General features: G+C 30.9%; 1 pseudogene across 1 annotated transcript; it reads right to left on the reverse strand.

The window, feature by feature from the left end:
* Window positions 1-9,503: 9,503 nt before the first annotated feature.
* Window positions 9,504-13,589, reverse strand: LOC111274263 (cysteine-rich receptor-like protein kinase 25; annotated as a pseudogene). The gene is made up of 8 exons (XR_016334018.1): window positions 12,536-13,589; window positions 12,419-12,444; window positions 11,590-11,729; window positions 11,363-11,455; window positions 11,012-11,248; window positions 10,562-10,798; window positions 10,197-10,347; window positions 9,504-10,076 (listed from the first exon to the last, which is right to left on the reverse strand). The product of XR_016334018.1 is annotated as a cysteine-rich receptor-like protein kinase 25 (transcript).
* Between the last annotated feature and the right edge of the window lie 4,234 nt (window positions 13,590-17,823).

Raw genomic sequence — 17,823 nt, forward strand, 5'->3', positions numbered from 1 at the left:
AGAAAGAAAAAAACCTTTATTATACAATAGGACATTAAAAAAAATTGGGATTCTTAAAGGAGTGCATGCTACTTTTCTGCCAATAAACATTAACCAAGAATGAAGATTTTGAAACCCCGTGAATAGCCAAAAGGAAGGTAAAACTGAACAAAACTAGGAACCCCCAATAGACCATGTGTGAAAGAAAAAGAATCTAGAAAAGCATGAAAGGGTGAAGCTCTAGGCTTTTGCAAATCATCCACATGTGAAAACAAATAAGAAAAGAGGAACTTGAATTTATACTTGCAAACTGTTAGTTTTAGATTTTAGTTTCCTCGCTTCTAGCTGCCACTAGTCTTTTGTTCTAGTTTCACGCTCAGTCATCCTCTTCGCTGGTTTTTCTCTTCCTTTGTTTGCTCTTTTATTTTTTTTTTCTTTTTTTTCTACTTGCTTTGTTTTCTGGTTTTCTTCTCTGCTCCTACTCATGTCTTTTCTATTTTTATTTTTTGTATTTTTTTGCTCGATTTTTCTTTCTTTTCTTCTTCTGGTTTTATTCTGGTGTCTTTGTTTTTGCTTGCTACTACTTTTCACTACCAATTTTTTTGCTTTATTTTTTTGCTGGTTCTTTTCTTCTCTTCTGCTATTTTTTTGTTCTTTCTTACTTGCCGTTCTACCTCTTTTCTTTTATTGTTGTTTTCTTTTTTTGCTATTCTTTTCCATTGTGTTGTGCCCACGTAACCCACGTTTCCCTCAAATTATGTGCTTCAGTTTTTGCTCCTTCCTCGATGCCCTCATGTGGTTACCCTTTTTCATGCAACCACCTTCATGGCTTCATGCAGTTTTGCATCAATTTTTTTTTTTCATTTTATTTCACGTTTTCTCATGCAAGCTATTAGGCTAGGCCGAATGTCTATATTTAGGCGATATCCTGGGCTTTTAACAGGTATCCATGCTTTAGAGCCTTGGGTTTTATTTATGTCATTTAGAGTTTCATTTAGGCTTTTTCAAGTTTTTTTATCTTATTTATTTGTATTACTATTACTATTATTATTATTATTATTTATTTTATTTTTTAAATTGATTTTTATATTTTTATATATTTTTTTGTTTAATGACCAACAATAGATTATTAATAGACTTTAAAGATATGCCTTTTATTATGCTATTTTGAGTATTCATTTGAGCTTATGGATTGAGCCTCCTTATAAAGCCCATATTGGGCCTTATATCGAATCATTAAAAAATAAGCCATGCAATGAGCTCAAAAAATTGATGGTCAAAGCCTAATTAGAAAAAAAAAATTCAAATTAAAAATGTAAAATATCTTGGATAAAATTAAAAGTCTACACTAACAGATAAAATTTTAATCCATTCATCTTTTTTAAAATCAAATCTAATAAATAATCATAACTCATTTATCTTTCAAAACCAACAAAAATCAATCTAACTGTTGACCTAACCCATTTAATATATGAGCTTATATTTAATGCACTATCCATATATGAACTATATATATTGTCAATAAATCAAATGATAAACACGTTGTTAATGAATAAATATCAACTGTTAAAATAAATATACAAAAAATTAACTTAAAAAAAAACTTATTCATTAATGAGATGATATTATTTAATTCACTTCATTAATAAGAGGATATTATTCAATTTTATTGATATACATTGATAATGCATCAAATATAAACTCTTAATATATAAGCCATAAACATACAGCCTAACTTTCCTAAACATACTGGCTCATATCTCACGCCAAAACCCAACAAACCATTAAAAATAAACACATGTTACCTCTAATTCCTTATAATTCTTTTAATATAGATAAATCAATATAGATAATATAATTATAAATGTTTTTCATGCCTTTTTTTATGTTGTTATTCTAAAAAATTAAATAAAAAATAAAAAATGACACTTTTCTACATGAAATCTCTCTAGGGATTTTTTGTTCATCTATGGTATAGATGTAGATATTTAGATTTCTATTACTATTTCAAATCTTGAAGTAATCTTCACATTTTCAAACTTTCTAGTATGAAAAGAATAGTGAAATATGATATTAGAGCAGAGTAATAAGTTAATTCGGTTAATTCAATTATTAAAATTCAAAAATTGATTAAACTAACTTTATCTATTAATAAACTGAACCAATCAACTTATAAGATAAAAATCAAAATTAATTGAACTGAATTAAAATGGTTAGTTTCCTTAGTTTCATCAATTAATGAACAAAGAATCGCATGAATAAAGAAACCCATTTCAATTCAAAGGACATTTCAAGATTGCTCTCAAGAGGTCTTCAATGTCAAAGCAAGAATTAGGATTATGATTAATCAATAAAGAAAGGCATTTTAATTCAAAGTAACAATAAAAAATAAAAGAATAAAAGCCGAATCATATTTATGCCAAAATGTAGTATTAAACATTTATGTAAGTAGAAAATTTTATTTTTAAATGAAATAAAAACTGTCCACACTCAATGAGCATAAAGGCTCCTAAGCTTATTTGTTTGATTTTACCCCCTAAATTTGATGAAAAATAAGAGGAAAAAAAAAAGGCCTAAAAGCTTAATATCCATATCACAATTTGCTCTACAAAACATGACACATTAGACGACATGAAGGATTTTTGTAGCACCTTCACCAAGCTTTGCACTACCCTTATAGGTAGCAAGAGTAGTTTTTGAGTTAGCCTTGCACCTAATAAGGAAAACATCTTGGGCCTTCTTTAGATTCTCTTCTTTCCCAGTCCAAGCTTTGAAAGTGAGAATGATCATGGCTTCTTGGTTTGGAGCTTGTTCATGGTATTAAGGTTAAGGGTAGATGGTGGCTAAGTTTTGACCAATAAAAGGAAAAGAAAGGAAGAGGATTGTGATATGTATTGTGTTTTGTGAATTGTGAGGTGAGAGGAATAGAGGACTAGTGTCTAGTTTGGCTGACGCGAGATGTATTTTGATTTCAGATTTATGAAGAGATTGGACTGAAGAAGATAGGTCAAGTAGTGGCTGAAAGAGTGAGGGAAATAAGATCAAAATTGAGGGGTTAGGAAATTAGGTACTAAGGTTTGAATGTTAAAAACTGAAATATATATTTTTATTTATTTTAAATATTTAATTAGTTAATTTTAATTTTTTCAATCGGTTTAGATCTAAATATTTAACATTGAAAATCGATTAAACTGAAGATTCAATTGACTTACCCTATTAAAACGAAAAAACCAACCAAGTTACTTCAATTAAACAAAATTTCTTTTATTTTTTTTATAGAAATCAATGAATGCATAGCCCTATCTGGTATTGAAACTTTCTTAGAGAAATGGGGAATACTGGGGGCAGGTGCTTTAAGCATTGCCCTTAAACACTTGAGGCCATAAGTAGCCACGTGACCTTACTTTCTAAATTTAAAACCGGCTTCCGAATGTTTACGTGTTTCTCATCATTTTATTAGTGTACAGTGAGGCTCAAAGTAAAGTGATAAGAAGTTGGCTTTATCTCAAAAGTTTTTATAACATAAAAATACCCTTCATATAATATTGGTCATTCCATCAAATATAGAATTCCTTCTTAATCAGTTTTATTTCATTTATTTTTTAAATTATTTTCATAAAATATGAATATATTTATTGGAAAAAAAATCTTGTTTTATGTAAAAATGAGGGATTCGAATTTTGTCATTTATGTATAAAAAATTATGCATCAATCACAAAATCAATTATCTGGATGCAAAATTCTATGTACTTTCTACCATTCAATTTTTTTTTTTGTAATCCTTTAAAAAATTATTTTTAATCCCCAAATTTTCCAATATTAATTTTTTTAAAAAAATTATACTATTTATATGCCTGTTAACTTATCACATTCTGACTTAATTTTTAAAAATTTTGATTTCTTATCATATGTAATATTATATTATAGGATATATAAAAACTTGATAAGATATGTCACATGGATGCTTAGGTAAATAACTTATATTTTGACACATAAGATTTTATACATAATTTCTAAATTTACATCATTTATCAAATAATCCTATCCAATTAATTTTTTAATATTTTAAAATTAATATCCAATCAATTATTCAATATTTCAAAATTACCAAGATTAACTTTATCCAAATTTTATCTTATTTAAATTAAATAAAATTTATCCCTCAAACTTATTATTTTAAAATGGGTACGATATTTGAAATTCAAATAGCTTTTTCAAATATGTATATCATTTAAAATTAAAATACTTAAAAATTATCTATGCATTTTAATTATCATCAAAGAATTATCTTACATTTTGGCCTATAAATAGTATGTGATATATCATTTTTTCTTTCTCAATTTGCAAAAATTTGCTCAAATACACAATTCTTTTCTCTTTTTTTTCCCAATAACCATTGTTTTTCTAATTCTTTTTTTTTTACACACATTTTCTAACTTTTTTAATTTTTTTTTCAGTGATTTATCAAGATCTCACAAGTGAAGATATATGAATTTTTTTTAATCATTTAATTCATCATTCAACAATATATTAAAAACTGTGAATAATTTCTTTTTTGGGTTTGATAGTTTCTATTTTGGTTTTAATTTTTTTGCTTATTTGGTAGTGTTTGGTATGTGATGATCACTCAAAAAAACTATTGTTGTTTACACATGGTGACTAAATCATCATATTTGATAATCATTTAATAATCTTATATGATAATGATCTTAAATCACTACCTTGGAGGATAATCTAATTACCTTCCAAAGAGGTGGAAAACCTTTAGGGATAATGTCCCATTTAACGCCTAGATAATATTGCATGTTTTCTAATGTGATACGAAACAATAAATTTTTTAATCAGGTACTTAAACTACATTTTCGTGTGTTAATTTGCCTTAAACATTAACACCGATAGCCCTAAATGCTGACATGGTATAAATATCTAATAAAATATTGACACATGTCAAAAAATCTAATCAACACCACATTATCAATGCCACGTTAATATTAAAAGAAAATTTAAAAAAATCAAAAATTTTTTGAAAAATTAAAAAAAAAGTTAAAAATTTTCTAGGAATTCTAAAATTTTTAAAAATTTTAAGTTTTTAAAAATTCTAAAAAATATTTAAAAATTAAGGAAAATTAAAATTTGCAAAAAACTCAAATTTTGAAAAAAATCCAAAAAAATTTCAGAAATTAAAGAAAATGATTTTAAAATATTTTAAATGAGAAATTCAAACTATTGTTAATGGTGCCAAATGTCTGGTGGCAGTAACTATAGTGCATCTCCCTTGAGATATGAGAGCTAAGGCATGCATCATAAACAACTAACAGTTATATACATCTTTGTCTTTCCATATTTTATGGCACACAAAGTCGAGGAATTATAACATTCTTTCCACATAGACCTTTAGAAATCTTGGTACCTCTTTAAGGTTGACTTTTTTTTCATTTTCATTTTTCCCAAGCTAAATTTTAAAAGAAGGTAATGTTTCCAATACATTAGAGTTCAATCTGCAAATTGAACTACTAGGACTGTTAATAGGGAGAGACCATAGAGGGAGTTGGCTAAAGAGAAAGACACAAAAAATTAAAAAGCTCTCAACATTTAAAAATCTCATAGCCTTTCCCAGTATCATCACCAAAACCCCTTAACCACCTTCAATACCTACAACCGAAACCCTATCTATCACCAACATCTCTTGATCAACACCATTGCAAGCCACTATTCGGTAATCCACCCACCATTGTCAAATCCATTCTAGTACCTTCCATTCCTATGCCACCATTATTTGATCTCTCACACCACCCACAACCATCAACTAAACCCCAAATAGCCCATTTCTTTTACCATCATCACAAAACATAGCTTCATCTTGCCATATAAAAAACAAAAAAAAATCAAACACATCCATTAAAATAAGGAGAAGCAAGTCTAAAAAATTTTTTGTAGAAGTGAAACTCAAGGAAAAAAAACATAACAGTAAAAAAAGAGGTTACAAGTCTCGATTCGAGGCTTTTCTAGGAGGTCTCGACTTGGTTTTTTTTTTTTTTTTTGGTGAAGACTAAGGTTAAGGCTAGGTAAAGGACATACTTTGAAGAATGAGAGTTTGAAGTGGCGGTGGCTGAACTTTTGGGCATTGATAGTCTCAGGTTTTGGCTTAAGTCTAGGGAAATCTACAATGCTTTTACGAAAACCAACTTGAAAACATGAATAAGGAAGAATAGAGGAGCTTTTTGTTGAAATTTGAGGGCAAATTGAATCCAACGAATGGCAATAGTCGATAGTGGACGATGAAGGTAATGGCAATCAATGTCAAAAATTGGGTTGAAGAAAAGCCAATTGTTTGTTGTTTGAGAGAGAAATGATTTTTTTTTTTTGTGAAGTGGGAGGAAGAAAAAATAAACAAAAAGTTTAGCTTTTATAAGTTTTGAATTTTTTAGAATTTTTAAAATTTTTAAAAAAATTAGAATTTTTTTTAAAAATTTTTAAATTTAGATTTTTTTTCAAAAATTTTTAGATTTTTTTATTATTCTTTTAATGCTAACGTAACATTGATAATGTCACTAATTGGACTTTTAACACGTGTCAACATCTTGTTGAATGTTTACACCATGTCAACATTTAAGGTTAATAGTATTAAAGGTTGGAGTAAATTAACACATGCAAATGTAGTTTAAGTACTTAATTAGAAAATTTTGTTAGGTATCACATTAGAAAAAATGTAATAGTTTAAGGGGTAAATGGGACATTATCCCAAACTTTTATTCTCGATGCGAACTAATATGCCAAATTAAGAATATCTAATACAACCTATTTAATATGTGAATTAAAAATTATTTTTTCTTCAAATTAATTGTAGTTGTTTTACATTATAAATTTTTATATTTTTAAATTAATATTCATTGTAACAAATTAAAAAAAGTTTATTTTTTATTTTTTAATATTTTTATATATAATACAATATAATAGTTTTGTTTTTCTTTTCTTATGAATTTAATAAATTAGTTTTATTTTTTATATTATAAACATCAATTTACCTATTGATAAATATATTTATTATTTTGATAATTTAATTATATTTTAAAATAAATAAAATATTACTAATATTTATATCTATTCAAGGATCGAGTTACTCACTCATACCTGAAGGCTTGCCCAAGTTTTGAGAAAGTTTGGACAAAAAATTAAAACTCATTGGACACAATTTTTAGACCCATTTAAATTTCAAGCCATACCTTATATAAAAAATTTTAAACCTAAATGTGGCTCGGCTCAGCCGAATTCATATATATATATTAAAAATAAAAATTATATGTTTTATCAAACTTAACTTTTTATTTTTATATAATTTTTATTTTTAATTTTTATATATATGTAAATTGAATATAATCCCATTAAACTTCATTTATTAATTTTTTAATTTTTTATTATATAAATTAAGTTTAATTGGTTGATTTGAGATTTATTTATTTTATTTGAGTCAAACTTGAAAATTTTTTTAGGCCCAAAATTTTGGGTCGGGTTAAGCCTGAGTAAGCACATAAGCTATTAATAACAAATATGAGTCTGGTCTGAACCTGGCCATGAACATGTCTACTAATATTTTATAAATTATTATCTTTAAACAACATTAAATCATTAACTTGTGTAACTATTATAATATGCATGGTCATTTTCATACTTTTAAATAAATAATATTTGATTTTTAATAATACCAAATACAATAATATTTAATTCCTAAAAACTAATGGTTGTTAACCAAATAAAGTAATTTCAAATTACAACTGATAAGATTCTCTTGGTAATAAAATCACTTCGATGATTAGATTACTATGATGATCTTATAAAAGATATCAAATGCTACCTTCAAAAATTACTTACAAGTCAAAGAAAAGTTTAAAAAGTATAATATAATTGATAAAATACATATAATTAAAATGTACACAAATTTATAATCTAAGTAATTAGAAAAGGTATAATCATCATTTTATTTGCTAAATAACTTACCAATTTTATAATCTTAAAAATATTGATTGATTTTAGTCAAAAGCATTTTTCCCCCAAATAAGAAACACAACAAATAAAACAAATCAAGAACCACCTTAAAAGCTTAATAAGTGAAATAGCATGAAATTTTACTATTTTCTTTTATTGACACATGAAGTTTGATCTATGGCTTCTGTTTGAAAAATTACAAAAATCTTCTTGCAATCAAATTTTTATTTTATTTTCATGTGAAGTTCAGAAATTGTGATAACAATTTACTTGTTTTTAGTTTTGAAAGTTAAGTGATGTAGCTTTTTGTGGGTTTGAGCTTGAAAGGTGATGTTTGGACTCAGTTCCGCTAGCATTCTTCGAAAGAAATTAATTTAGAACTTTAATTTTATTAAAAATTTATATTTGATACATGTAGCTTATGTTTGATGTATAGAATAATGGATAGAATAAGATGATAATTATTTTATGTTATGTTTGATTTGTATATGAAAAAAGATATAAGATTACGAGGAGGATTAATCATTTTTTTGATATAAAATGATTTAATCCTTCCAAAGTCAAGAGAATTATTTTTAATCTATAAGATTAAACTTACATATCTTATTATATTCTTAAAAGTTATATCAATAATTTAAATTGTATAAATTTTGAGGAATGATAGTTTGACTAATAAATAAATTATCCTATTTTAATTTTTGCACATATCAAATATAAGATAGGATGACATTATTTAATCAATTCTATTTATAATATTATTTTATTCTATCATATCATAATCTTATAAACTAAATACATCCTGACAATGTATGCATTCCATACACTTAATCAACTAAATACTGTCACCTCATTAATGAAAAATTTTAAAGATTTAAAAGCCCTCAAAAATAAATATCTTTAAATTTTATTAAAAGAAAAGTTAATTGACTTATATCCTCTATTGTTATGATTTGGCCAACAAAAAAAATGCAACATGATATGAAATTCATTCCCTTTGTTCACAATGGAGGAATTTATAGCAAAAGTTGAACAAAAATAAAAGAACAAGATATAGAATAAATTGATAGGGAATGAGATGATGAAATGGTAGACTTGAGATCAAGATTAAAGAGATTTCTCATGTTGTTGGCTAGTTGTGAAAAATTGGGTTTGGGGATATGATAATCTTTGATACTTACTTTTTGGGTAGAGTACAACAAAGGCTTAATGCTTTGCTCCTCCATTAATGATTATTGAAGGCTAAATGTGGTGGTTAGAGTGGTGGCTAGTTGTTGTTAACATGAATCACAGTGGTAGTTAGGTTTCTTTTGGGTTAAGTAGTTTAAATTAAAGTCAGGTTTACTCTTTACTAATATTTTTAGTTGTAATTATGACTTTTTGAATATTATTTTTATTCAACAGTTATATTCACTTCTCCAAGTTTGAACTCTCAAGTTTGAAGAGTTCATCGAAGTTCATAAATAAATTTGAATCAATTTAAAAATTATGATTAAGTTTTTGTAGAGAGTAGAAAAATAACTTACTTTTTTCAAACTAAATAATTAAAATATAAAGGTATATATCTTGCTTTTAAATTTTTAAAATTTTTTATTTACAAAGTAGCAGCATTTAGTTAATTGACAGTGTATGAAATGCATACACTGTCAATGTATCAAATATAAATTCAAAAAAAAACATATATTTCATATTCAAACTAAAACATTTACCTACAATCAATGGAAGAAATAGTTTCTTCATTTCTAATTTTCTGCTATTTATTTTTTTTCAAAAGAATGGGTTTCAACTCGCTACCGAGCGTAGAATTCAGTGATAGATGCTTCATTTATTGAGCATTTGAACTGTGTAGATTGATCTAACTCCATCTCTGCAATCGAGGTGCTTCCTCCTGTTTTGGTACCAAAAAAGAAGGCTGGTTGTTGTGGTGGTGGTAAAGTAATGGCAGAACTGCTAAGCACGGGAACAATTCTTGCCATTATCGGCCTTGCCTTAGGATTTTGTTGGACGCATAGTAAGCCAATCTGAATGCACCTAATTACTTCATCGCTGACGTAAGAATCTCTTAAAGTTGGATCCATCATCTCCAGCGGCGTCTTCTCTTTCCAATATCTCCAAGCCTGTAATGATCCCAACATTGTCAGCTTAACATGGAACCTTTATATATATATATATATATATACACACTTAAGGGGATATAATATAAGCAATAATGAAAAGAAATTTCATCTTGGGCTTACATAGCTTAGAAGGTTCTCAGCACGGTCAGGGTCATAGAAACTGGAGTTTGATTTGCCACCTATAATTTCTAGTGTCAAAACACCAAAGCTATACACATCGGATTTGAATGAGAATATCCCACGCAATGCATATTCTGGAGCTATATAACCACTAAAATGGAGGTATTGTTAGTATTGCAACGATTATAAATGTTTGATCAATAATCTAATTAGTCACTTAAAACTAGATAGGTTAGTTACATTATAATTTTGTCCAATAATACCAGTAGAATGTACTGATCATTTGGAGAAGTGAAGGGATAGCCGAAACAAATCCTCATTTATAAGTTGGTAGAAATAAAGATTACGGACTATACGAAACTTACTATGTCCCAACAACTTTCTTGGTATGTTCAAGGTTGTGATTTTCTTCAACAATTCTAGCCATGCCAAATCTGATATTTTGGGATTCATATCCTCATCCAGCAAGATATTACTAGGTTTGAGATTGCGATGTAAAATCTTAAGCCTTGAACCTGTATGAAGATATAGAAGCCCCCGAGCAATTCCTTTAATTATCTTTAAACGTCTTGGCCAATCCAATTGTTTTTGCTTTTCAAGATCTGCATGCGTAATGACCTCAACGCTAAGGAATTAAACAGAAAAAGAGATAGTACTAAAAATAAAAAACCCTTTTTGTAATGTTAAAAGGCAATGGGAATGTAACAGGTTTTGGCCTTTTGGGTAATGAAGAAGTCAGAACAAATAGGCCTTTTGGGTAAACCAGAACGTATATATGTGTGTTTGGCGAAAGCGTATGTTGAAGAGGGCCAGACCAAATAGGAAGTAGTCTAGGCTTTTGTTGGGCACAAATTCATAGACGAGCATCCTCTCTTCTCTTTCCACGCAAAATCCCAACGGCCTCGCGAGACTCCGGTGCTGAAGTTTGGCTACCAACACAACCTCATTCTTGAATTCCTCTGCACCTTGTTTAGAACTTCTTGATAGCCTCTTCACAGCAATTTCTTGTCCATCTGCAAGTGTACCCTGATTGAACAGTGCCATAGGCATTGATCAAGTTCTAAAGCTTGTTAACAGTCCAAACTGCTGTAAAAATAATAAACTAGACAAAGCAACAATAATAGTATTCAATTTTATCTTCTACACACTGCCAAATCCACCCATACCAATCTTGTTAGCATCAGAGAAATTGTTTGTAGCTGCTTCAATTATGCTAAGATCAAATTGTAAAGTATGAATGGTTCTAGGCTTGCTTTTTTCTACACATTATGCCAATCAGAAAAGTGAAATGACATTAATTACATGCTAATTCATATAATTAACAAGAGCCAATAGAAAAGTGTATAAACTATGAACTATATATGCTAACATATACGAGACTATTTCACTGTACCATTCTGATACTTTAGCGCATTGGATTTCTTCCTTGCTTTCCCTCTTAGAATGCAATAACAAAATGTGGAGAAAACCACAAAGGAACCAACCGTTGGAACAATAATGTAGTAAGTGTCTGGGATGATACCTTTCCTTTGCCTGCATAAAGATAGCAAGTGAGCTTGCCTTCTTGTTGCTTGAGAGTATACACTTTATAATTGTAGTATTCGGACACAAGTTTTAGAAAACTGGTACATCTCCCTCTAATAACTTGGAAAGACTCATTCTCAACCCAAGCATAATTAGGTTTCCTAGCTAAGAGCAGAATCAGAGGCAAAATATAGGTCATTGAGGAACAGGGAATGGGTTAAATACAGTCCTGAAGGAGCAGGGTAAGGGTAAGAATATGGGTGTTTAAGTAAAATCAATCCTAAAAACTAGAACCTGGGAAAGCACGATTCTATTTTTGACTACATTCCCAGGTAGCGTTTAACGCTGTAACATGAGTTTATAATTTAAATCAAAAGTCATAAAGATAGAGTGATCTATTCATTACGATCAGTATTCCCCTAAGCTTTCACATTTCCGCTTCAACATATACGTACTTGTTGAGTCAAATTCACAAGCCAGTGCGCTTGTATGGTCAAAGAAACTCGTGCCATTAAATGCTGGAAGTTTCTTCCATGACAGTTGAAAAGTACATGGTCAAAAGACGGGAGAAGATAAAAATGCTTCGAGGATCGTGCTGCGGCCAATCTTGGAGGTTTAATTAAAAGATACAGAGTCAAATGGAATGAACCATACACTCCCTAAACATTAATCCTTTCTGTTTTGCATCTCAATTTTACCTTAAAACAGAAATTTCAGAGAAAATCTAATTGCAAACTACAATGAACATCAAAATAGAAGTCTATAAGCAAACCTGAATTTCGTGTAGATGGCTCAGACCCCGGTGCTTCACCTCAATTTTTGCTATAAAATGGGGTTAATCCATAATGAACATTGCAGCTAGGCAACAATGAACTTGCTCGAGTTGCTATCTCTTTTTGACGACAACAATTCGAGAACTCTGTAATTGCGCTCTCAAGGCACAAGTTGCAATTCATGTTGGGAAGATCTGGCGTGCACTGTGCAAGGCTGTACAGCGTTTGAGACCCACTAAGATTTGCCTCTTTTGTTGCAAACTTTTTAGCACCCATTGGAGCGTCTGCTGCCTCGCTTGCTACATCTTTCACCAAAGATGCCACTACGTCGACAAAGTCTTTTTCTTCAGCGACAGTCTTGTTATCCCATGTGACCGCACTAGGCCTTTTTTCCATGGTGGAAAAGATAGATTCATTCGAGTAACGTAGCATGCACTAATCGTACCACATTACAGAAATTTTCTCCACAGGACAAAGAAGAGTGGCATTTCTGGCAGCAGCAGTGACACAGTCCTGGTAAGCATCTGAGGTAACATCACCTCGACAAAGAAAGAGACCGTAGATTTTGTCCGGTGGCTGCTGCCCCACCGTGGTGTTGTAGAATCCATCACTGCGGTTGGCATTGGAGGAGAGGGAAGAGAGGAGGAGATTGAGATTTGTTTCATAGGTGCTGTTTCTTGCGAAAGTTGTATCATTGTCATTACAGATTTTGTACAAGAAAGTTGGGTTGGCTTCAGCTGTGAGGCAAAAGATGGAGAGAAACACATACACAATGGAAAGCTTGAAGGGAGGCATCAATCACGATCAAGTTTTCTGTTCTTAGTTTTAGCATTTAGAGGGGCAATTCAGCTATCTTGTTTGACATTCTATTTCTTTTTTCTCATTTTTCAAAGGTTCGGTTTATACAAGTAACATATGTGGGCGAAAGTCAATAAGCAAAGTGCAGTCAAAGAAGTTGGGGAATAAGAAATCAAAGTTATTCGGATAATTAAAGGTTGGAATGGGGGGTGAACGTGATGTTGGTAGCTATAATATATGGTTTTATAGCCAGCCATTAACAATCGTGACCACATCATGTCTGCCAAATAATATTATTATTTTGCAAAAGACATCAAAGCTAAATTGAATTTGAACTATTATCTTTAGACTTGTCTATTGGCCGGATTATCAATCCTGTTTATAATTGGAGGAGGCAAATGTAAAGATGGAATATTTATCGACATTCTTAAAATATAAAAAAGAATTGAAAGAAAATTTTTTTGAATAACCAAAATTTTCTTTGAATTTATCCTTTTTTTTTTTTTTTTAATTCCTTAACCATTCCACTACTACCCAATACCAATCAGGGTCTTCAGCTAATCAACATTTAACACTCAAAAGATATCCATTGAAATAAGTGAACACTTAAAAAATGTTTTGGATCTGTCATTACAGTTTATGAGTTTAGTCGAAGTTCAACCTAGTTTTGATCTAAAATATTGAATTATTAACAAAATTATTTTTAATTTAATTTTAATTTAAAATTATGTTTAAAATTATTCAAATATTAATCTTTATAAATTTCAAAAAACGGATCCCATTGAGTTTGAGGAATTGAACCTTAAAACAAACATTTAAAAAATTGATTGAATTTGATTTGATTCAATCTATTAACACTTCTAATTTTCTTGTATATTAGTGTTTTAAAAAATTATTACATATGCACTAGAGTAACATTAAGTATTAATAAATTAATATAACTATTGAATGAACACAAATTAATCGTATAAATCCAATTTTCAAGTTTAAAAACGTCATCATTAATATATAAAATAATAAATAATCAAATAAGTAAAGTAAGAAGATTTTATATTACATATATATGATTTTATGTCATGACACAAAAGTCTACTATATATACGTATACATTAAGAAGATTTTATATTACATATATATGATTTTATGTCATGACACAAAAGTCTACTATATATACGTATACATTAAAAAATCATTAGACAATATTATACATAATGTTAATGTACCCAAATTTTCATCAATCATAACAATTTCATTTATTAACAATGTGATTGAGTATGGCCTAAGTTAGTAGGTTGTTAAATAAAGACAGAATTTAGAAATTCAACAATGATAATATCTATAAGCTTTAGTCATTATCTTACTAATTTGGGTGAATTTTTTAAGATTAAGTTGTTGTTGTTGTTTTTTTATTCTTGTAGAAAAACGTATAGAAGAAGGACCGTAAAAAAGGATTGGCCACAGATGTATCGCGTCTGAAACGGGAAAGTGTGGACTCTCAAGCATTTCGGCTGTCAAAATCTTAACGAATCAGCAACAATAAAACTTGGATTCTCCTAGCTGTTGCCTGCCTGGCCCTGGCAGTGGTGGCTGATGCTATTGTTTTAGGTAATAACAAATAAAGTTGGCTAATTACAGAATTAAATGTTTCTTATAAGATGGGAATGTGGCAGTGAGGGTGAAGATTCGAGGGTTTTGCTGTGGTCTAATCGCCCTTTTCACCGAATCAAAAGCCATACTATTAATTTATCATCATTCGGAAGATTACAATTGAATAAATTAGTATTAAAAAAAATTACAAAGCTAAAAACACTAAATAATATAAACTTGATGTGAATATTTTGTAATCTTTTATTAAGTACTGTAATGGAACTTTCAATCACGAATAGAAATGACTTTAAGGTAGATTGTAATTGTCATTTTCTTTAAAGTAAGTAGGAACAAAGATACCTTTTTAGCTGCACCGAAGTTTGATGAACCTAAAAAGTCAAAGTCCGACACCCCTTTGAAATTGTTAGAGGTGCTGGAGTCTTTTAGTGATATAATGCCCACAGAGTTGCCCAAAAGGCTACCATCCAAGAGAGAGGTCAGCCATAAGATAGAACTGGTGCCCCGAGGCCAAGCCACCTGCCAAGGTCCCTTACCAAATGTCACTACTAGAGTTGGAAGAGTTGAGGAAGCAGCTCAGGGAGCTGATCAATGCTTGCAACATTAGGCTGTCCAAGGCCTCATATGGTGCCCCAATTTTGTTCCAATGCAAGTATGATGGGTCATTATGGTTGTGTATCAACTATCGGGCACTGAACAAGTTGACCATCAAGAACAAGTATTCTATCCCACTCATTGTTAACTTGTTCGACCAACTTGGAGGCGTAAGGTGGCTCACCAAGTTGGATTTGCAGTCAGGGTATTACCAGGTCAAGACGCGTAGGGAGATGAGTTCTAGACCACTTTTGTCACCTGTTATGGCTCATATGAGTTTTTGGTCATGCCATTTCAACTCAACAATGCACCAGCAACATTTTGTACTCTAATGAACAAGGTACTACAACTATTCTTTAATCATTTTGCTGTGGTTTTTCTTGATCACATTGTGATTGATAATCGGACATTGAAGGAGCATGTAGACCACTTGAGGCAAGTGTACTAGGTTCTATAGGTGAATAAACTATTTTTAAAGAATAGAGAAGTGTTCATTTACCCAGAAAAAGGTACCATTTCTAAGCCACATAGTGGGAGGTCACAAAATTCGCATGGATGCTAGCAAGGTCCAAGCCATTTTTGATTAGGAGCCTCCAACCAAGGTCACTGAGCTGAGATCATTCCTTGAATTGGTTAATTATTACAAGCGCTTCATAAAAGGCAACTCATCTATCACTACTCCATTGACTGATATGCTCAAGAAAAGAAAAGTGTGGGAGTGGAGCTCCAAGTGCCAACAGGCCTTTGATCGATTGAAGTGGGTAGTGACCGAAGAGCCTATCTTAGCCTTGCCAGACCATGCGAAACCGTATGAGGTGCATATGGATGCATTAAACTTTACAATTAGGGGTGTATTGATATATGAGAAGCATCTAATTGTATTCAAAAACTGAAAGCTCAATGAAACCAAGTACAAATACACAATCCAAGAGAAAGAGAAGACAACGGTGGTGTTTATTTGCCCACATAGCGACACTACCTATTGGGGTCAAGGTTTATGGTCAAAACTGACAATATTGCAACCAGCTACTTCTAGACACAAAAAAGTTGTCCTTCAAGCAGGCCCATTGGTAAAATATTTCTTGCGGAGTTTGATTTTAGTTTGGAGTACAAACCTTGGAAGGCTAACTTAGTGGCTGATGCCCTTAGTAGAAAGGTGAGCCTTGCTACCATCAACCAAGGTACCACGCATCATAGAAAAGCTATTCTATGATCCTACAACAAAGACCCTCATTGAGCATGCCAAGCAAAGTGAAACTAGACAATTTTGGCTATAGGATGATCTATTATACACCAAGGGCAACTAGTTGTTTATGTCGTAGTATGGGAAACTTCGCAAGGAAGTTATGTAAAACTACTATGATTTTAAGTGGGTTGGTCTCCCAAGCCTACATCATACCTTAGCCTTACTAGAGGATCGTTGCTACTGGTCGCACATGAAGGATAATGTTGAGGCTTATAAGAAGGCCTGTCTTATGTGCCAATAAGATAAAATGGAGCTCAAGCCACCAGCTAGTCTTTTGGAGCCTTTACCCATATTAGAACCCTAAAAAAAAATGTCATTATGGATTTCATAGTCAGTCTACCCAAGGCTAATGGGCTTTGGAGTATCATGGCAGTGGTGGACATAATTTTAAAGTATGGGACTTTCATTCTAGCAACCAAGGAGTGCCCAACCAAGGAGGCATCCCATTTGTTCCTAAAGAATGTAGTGAAGTATTGAGGAGTACCGCAAACTCAAGACGAGTAGTTTTACATTTAGTTGTTTAAGCTATTAGGGCCAGACTTGAACTTTTCTACCAGTATGAATCCCCAAACCGATGGATAGATTGAGCGAGCCAATGGATTATTGAAAGTTAACTTTAGGCACTATGTGAATGCCACATAGTGATACTAGCCTAAGCTGCATGAAGTTTCCTAGTCCTCATAAAATTTATAGTGGAATGAGGTCATGAACTAGAGTCTTTTTGTGATTGTGAAGAGATAGTAGCCACTGATACCGAGTTTAATTGTAGCAGGTTACATAAGGCTAAACTAAGCAGCATACAAGTTTGCCAATGCTTGACAAGAGCAAGTAAACCTGGCCAGGTTTGTCTACAAAAGGCAACGAAGAAGTCTAAGAAGTGGGCATGCTAAAAAAGAAGGGACGTACAGTTTCAAATGGAGGACTTGGTCTTAGTAAAGCTATACCCCATCATATATAACATAGGTTTGCGTAAGGGCCTAGTTCAGAGGTATAAAGGTTTTTTAGATTTCTTATGAAGGTAGGCAAGGTTGCCTATAAGCTGGATATACCACTAAAGCTTAAGGTACACTTAATTTTTCATGTTAAG

This window comes from Durio zibethinus, chromosome 26 (assembly GCF_047325235.1).
Source record: "Durio zibethinus cultivar Kanyao isolate XHJ-2024 chromosome 26, ASM4732523v1, whole genome shotgun sequence".
Lineage (NCBI taxonomy): Eukaryota > Viridiplantae > Streptophyta > Magnoliopsida > Malvales > Malvaceae > Durio > Durio zibethinus.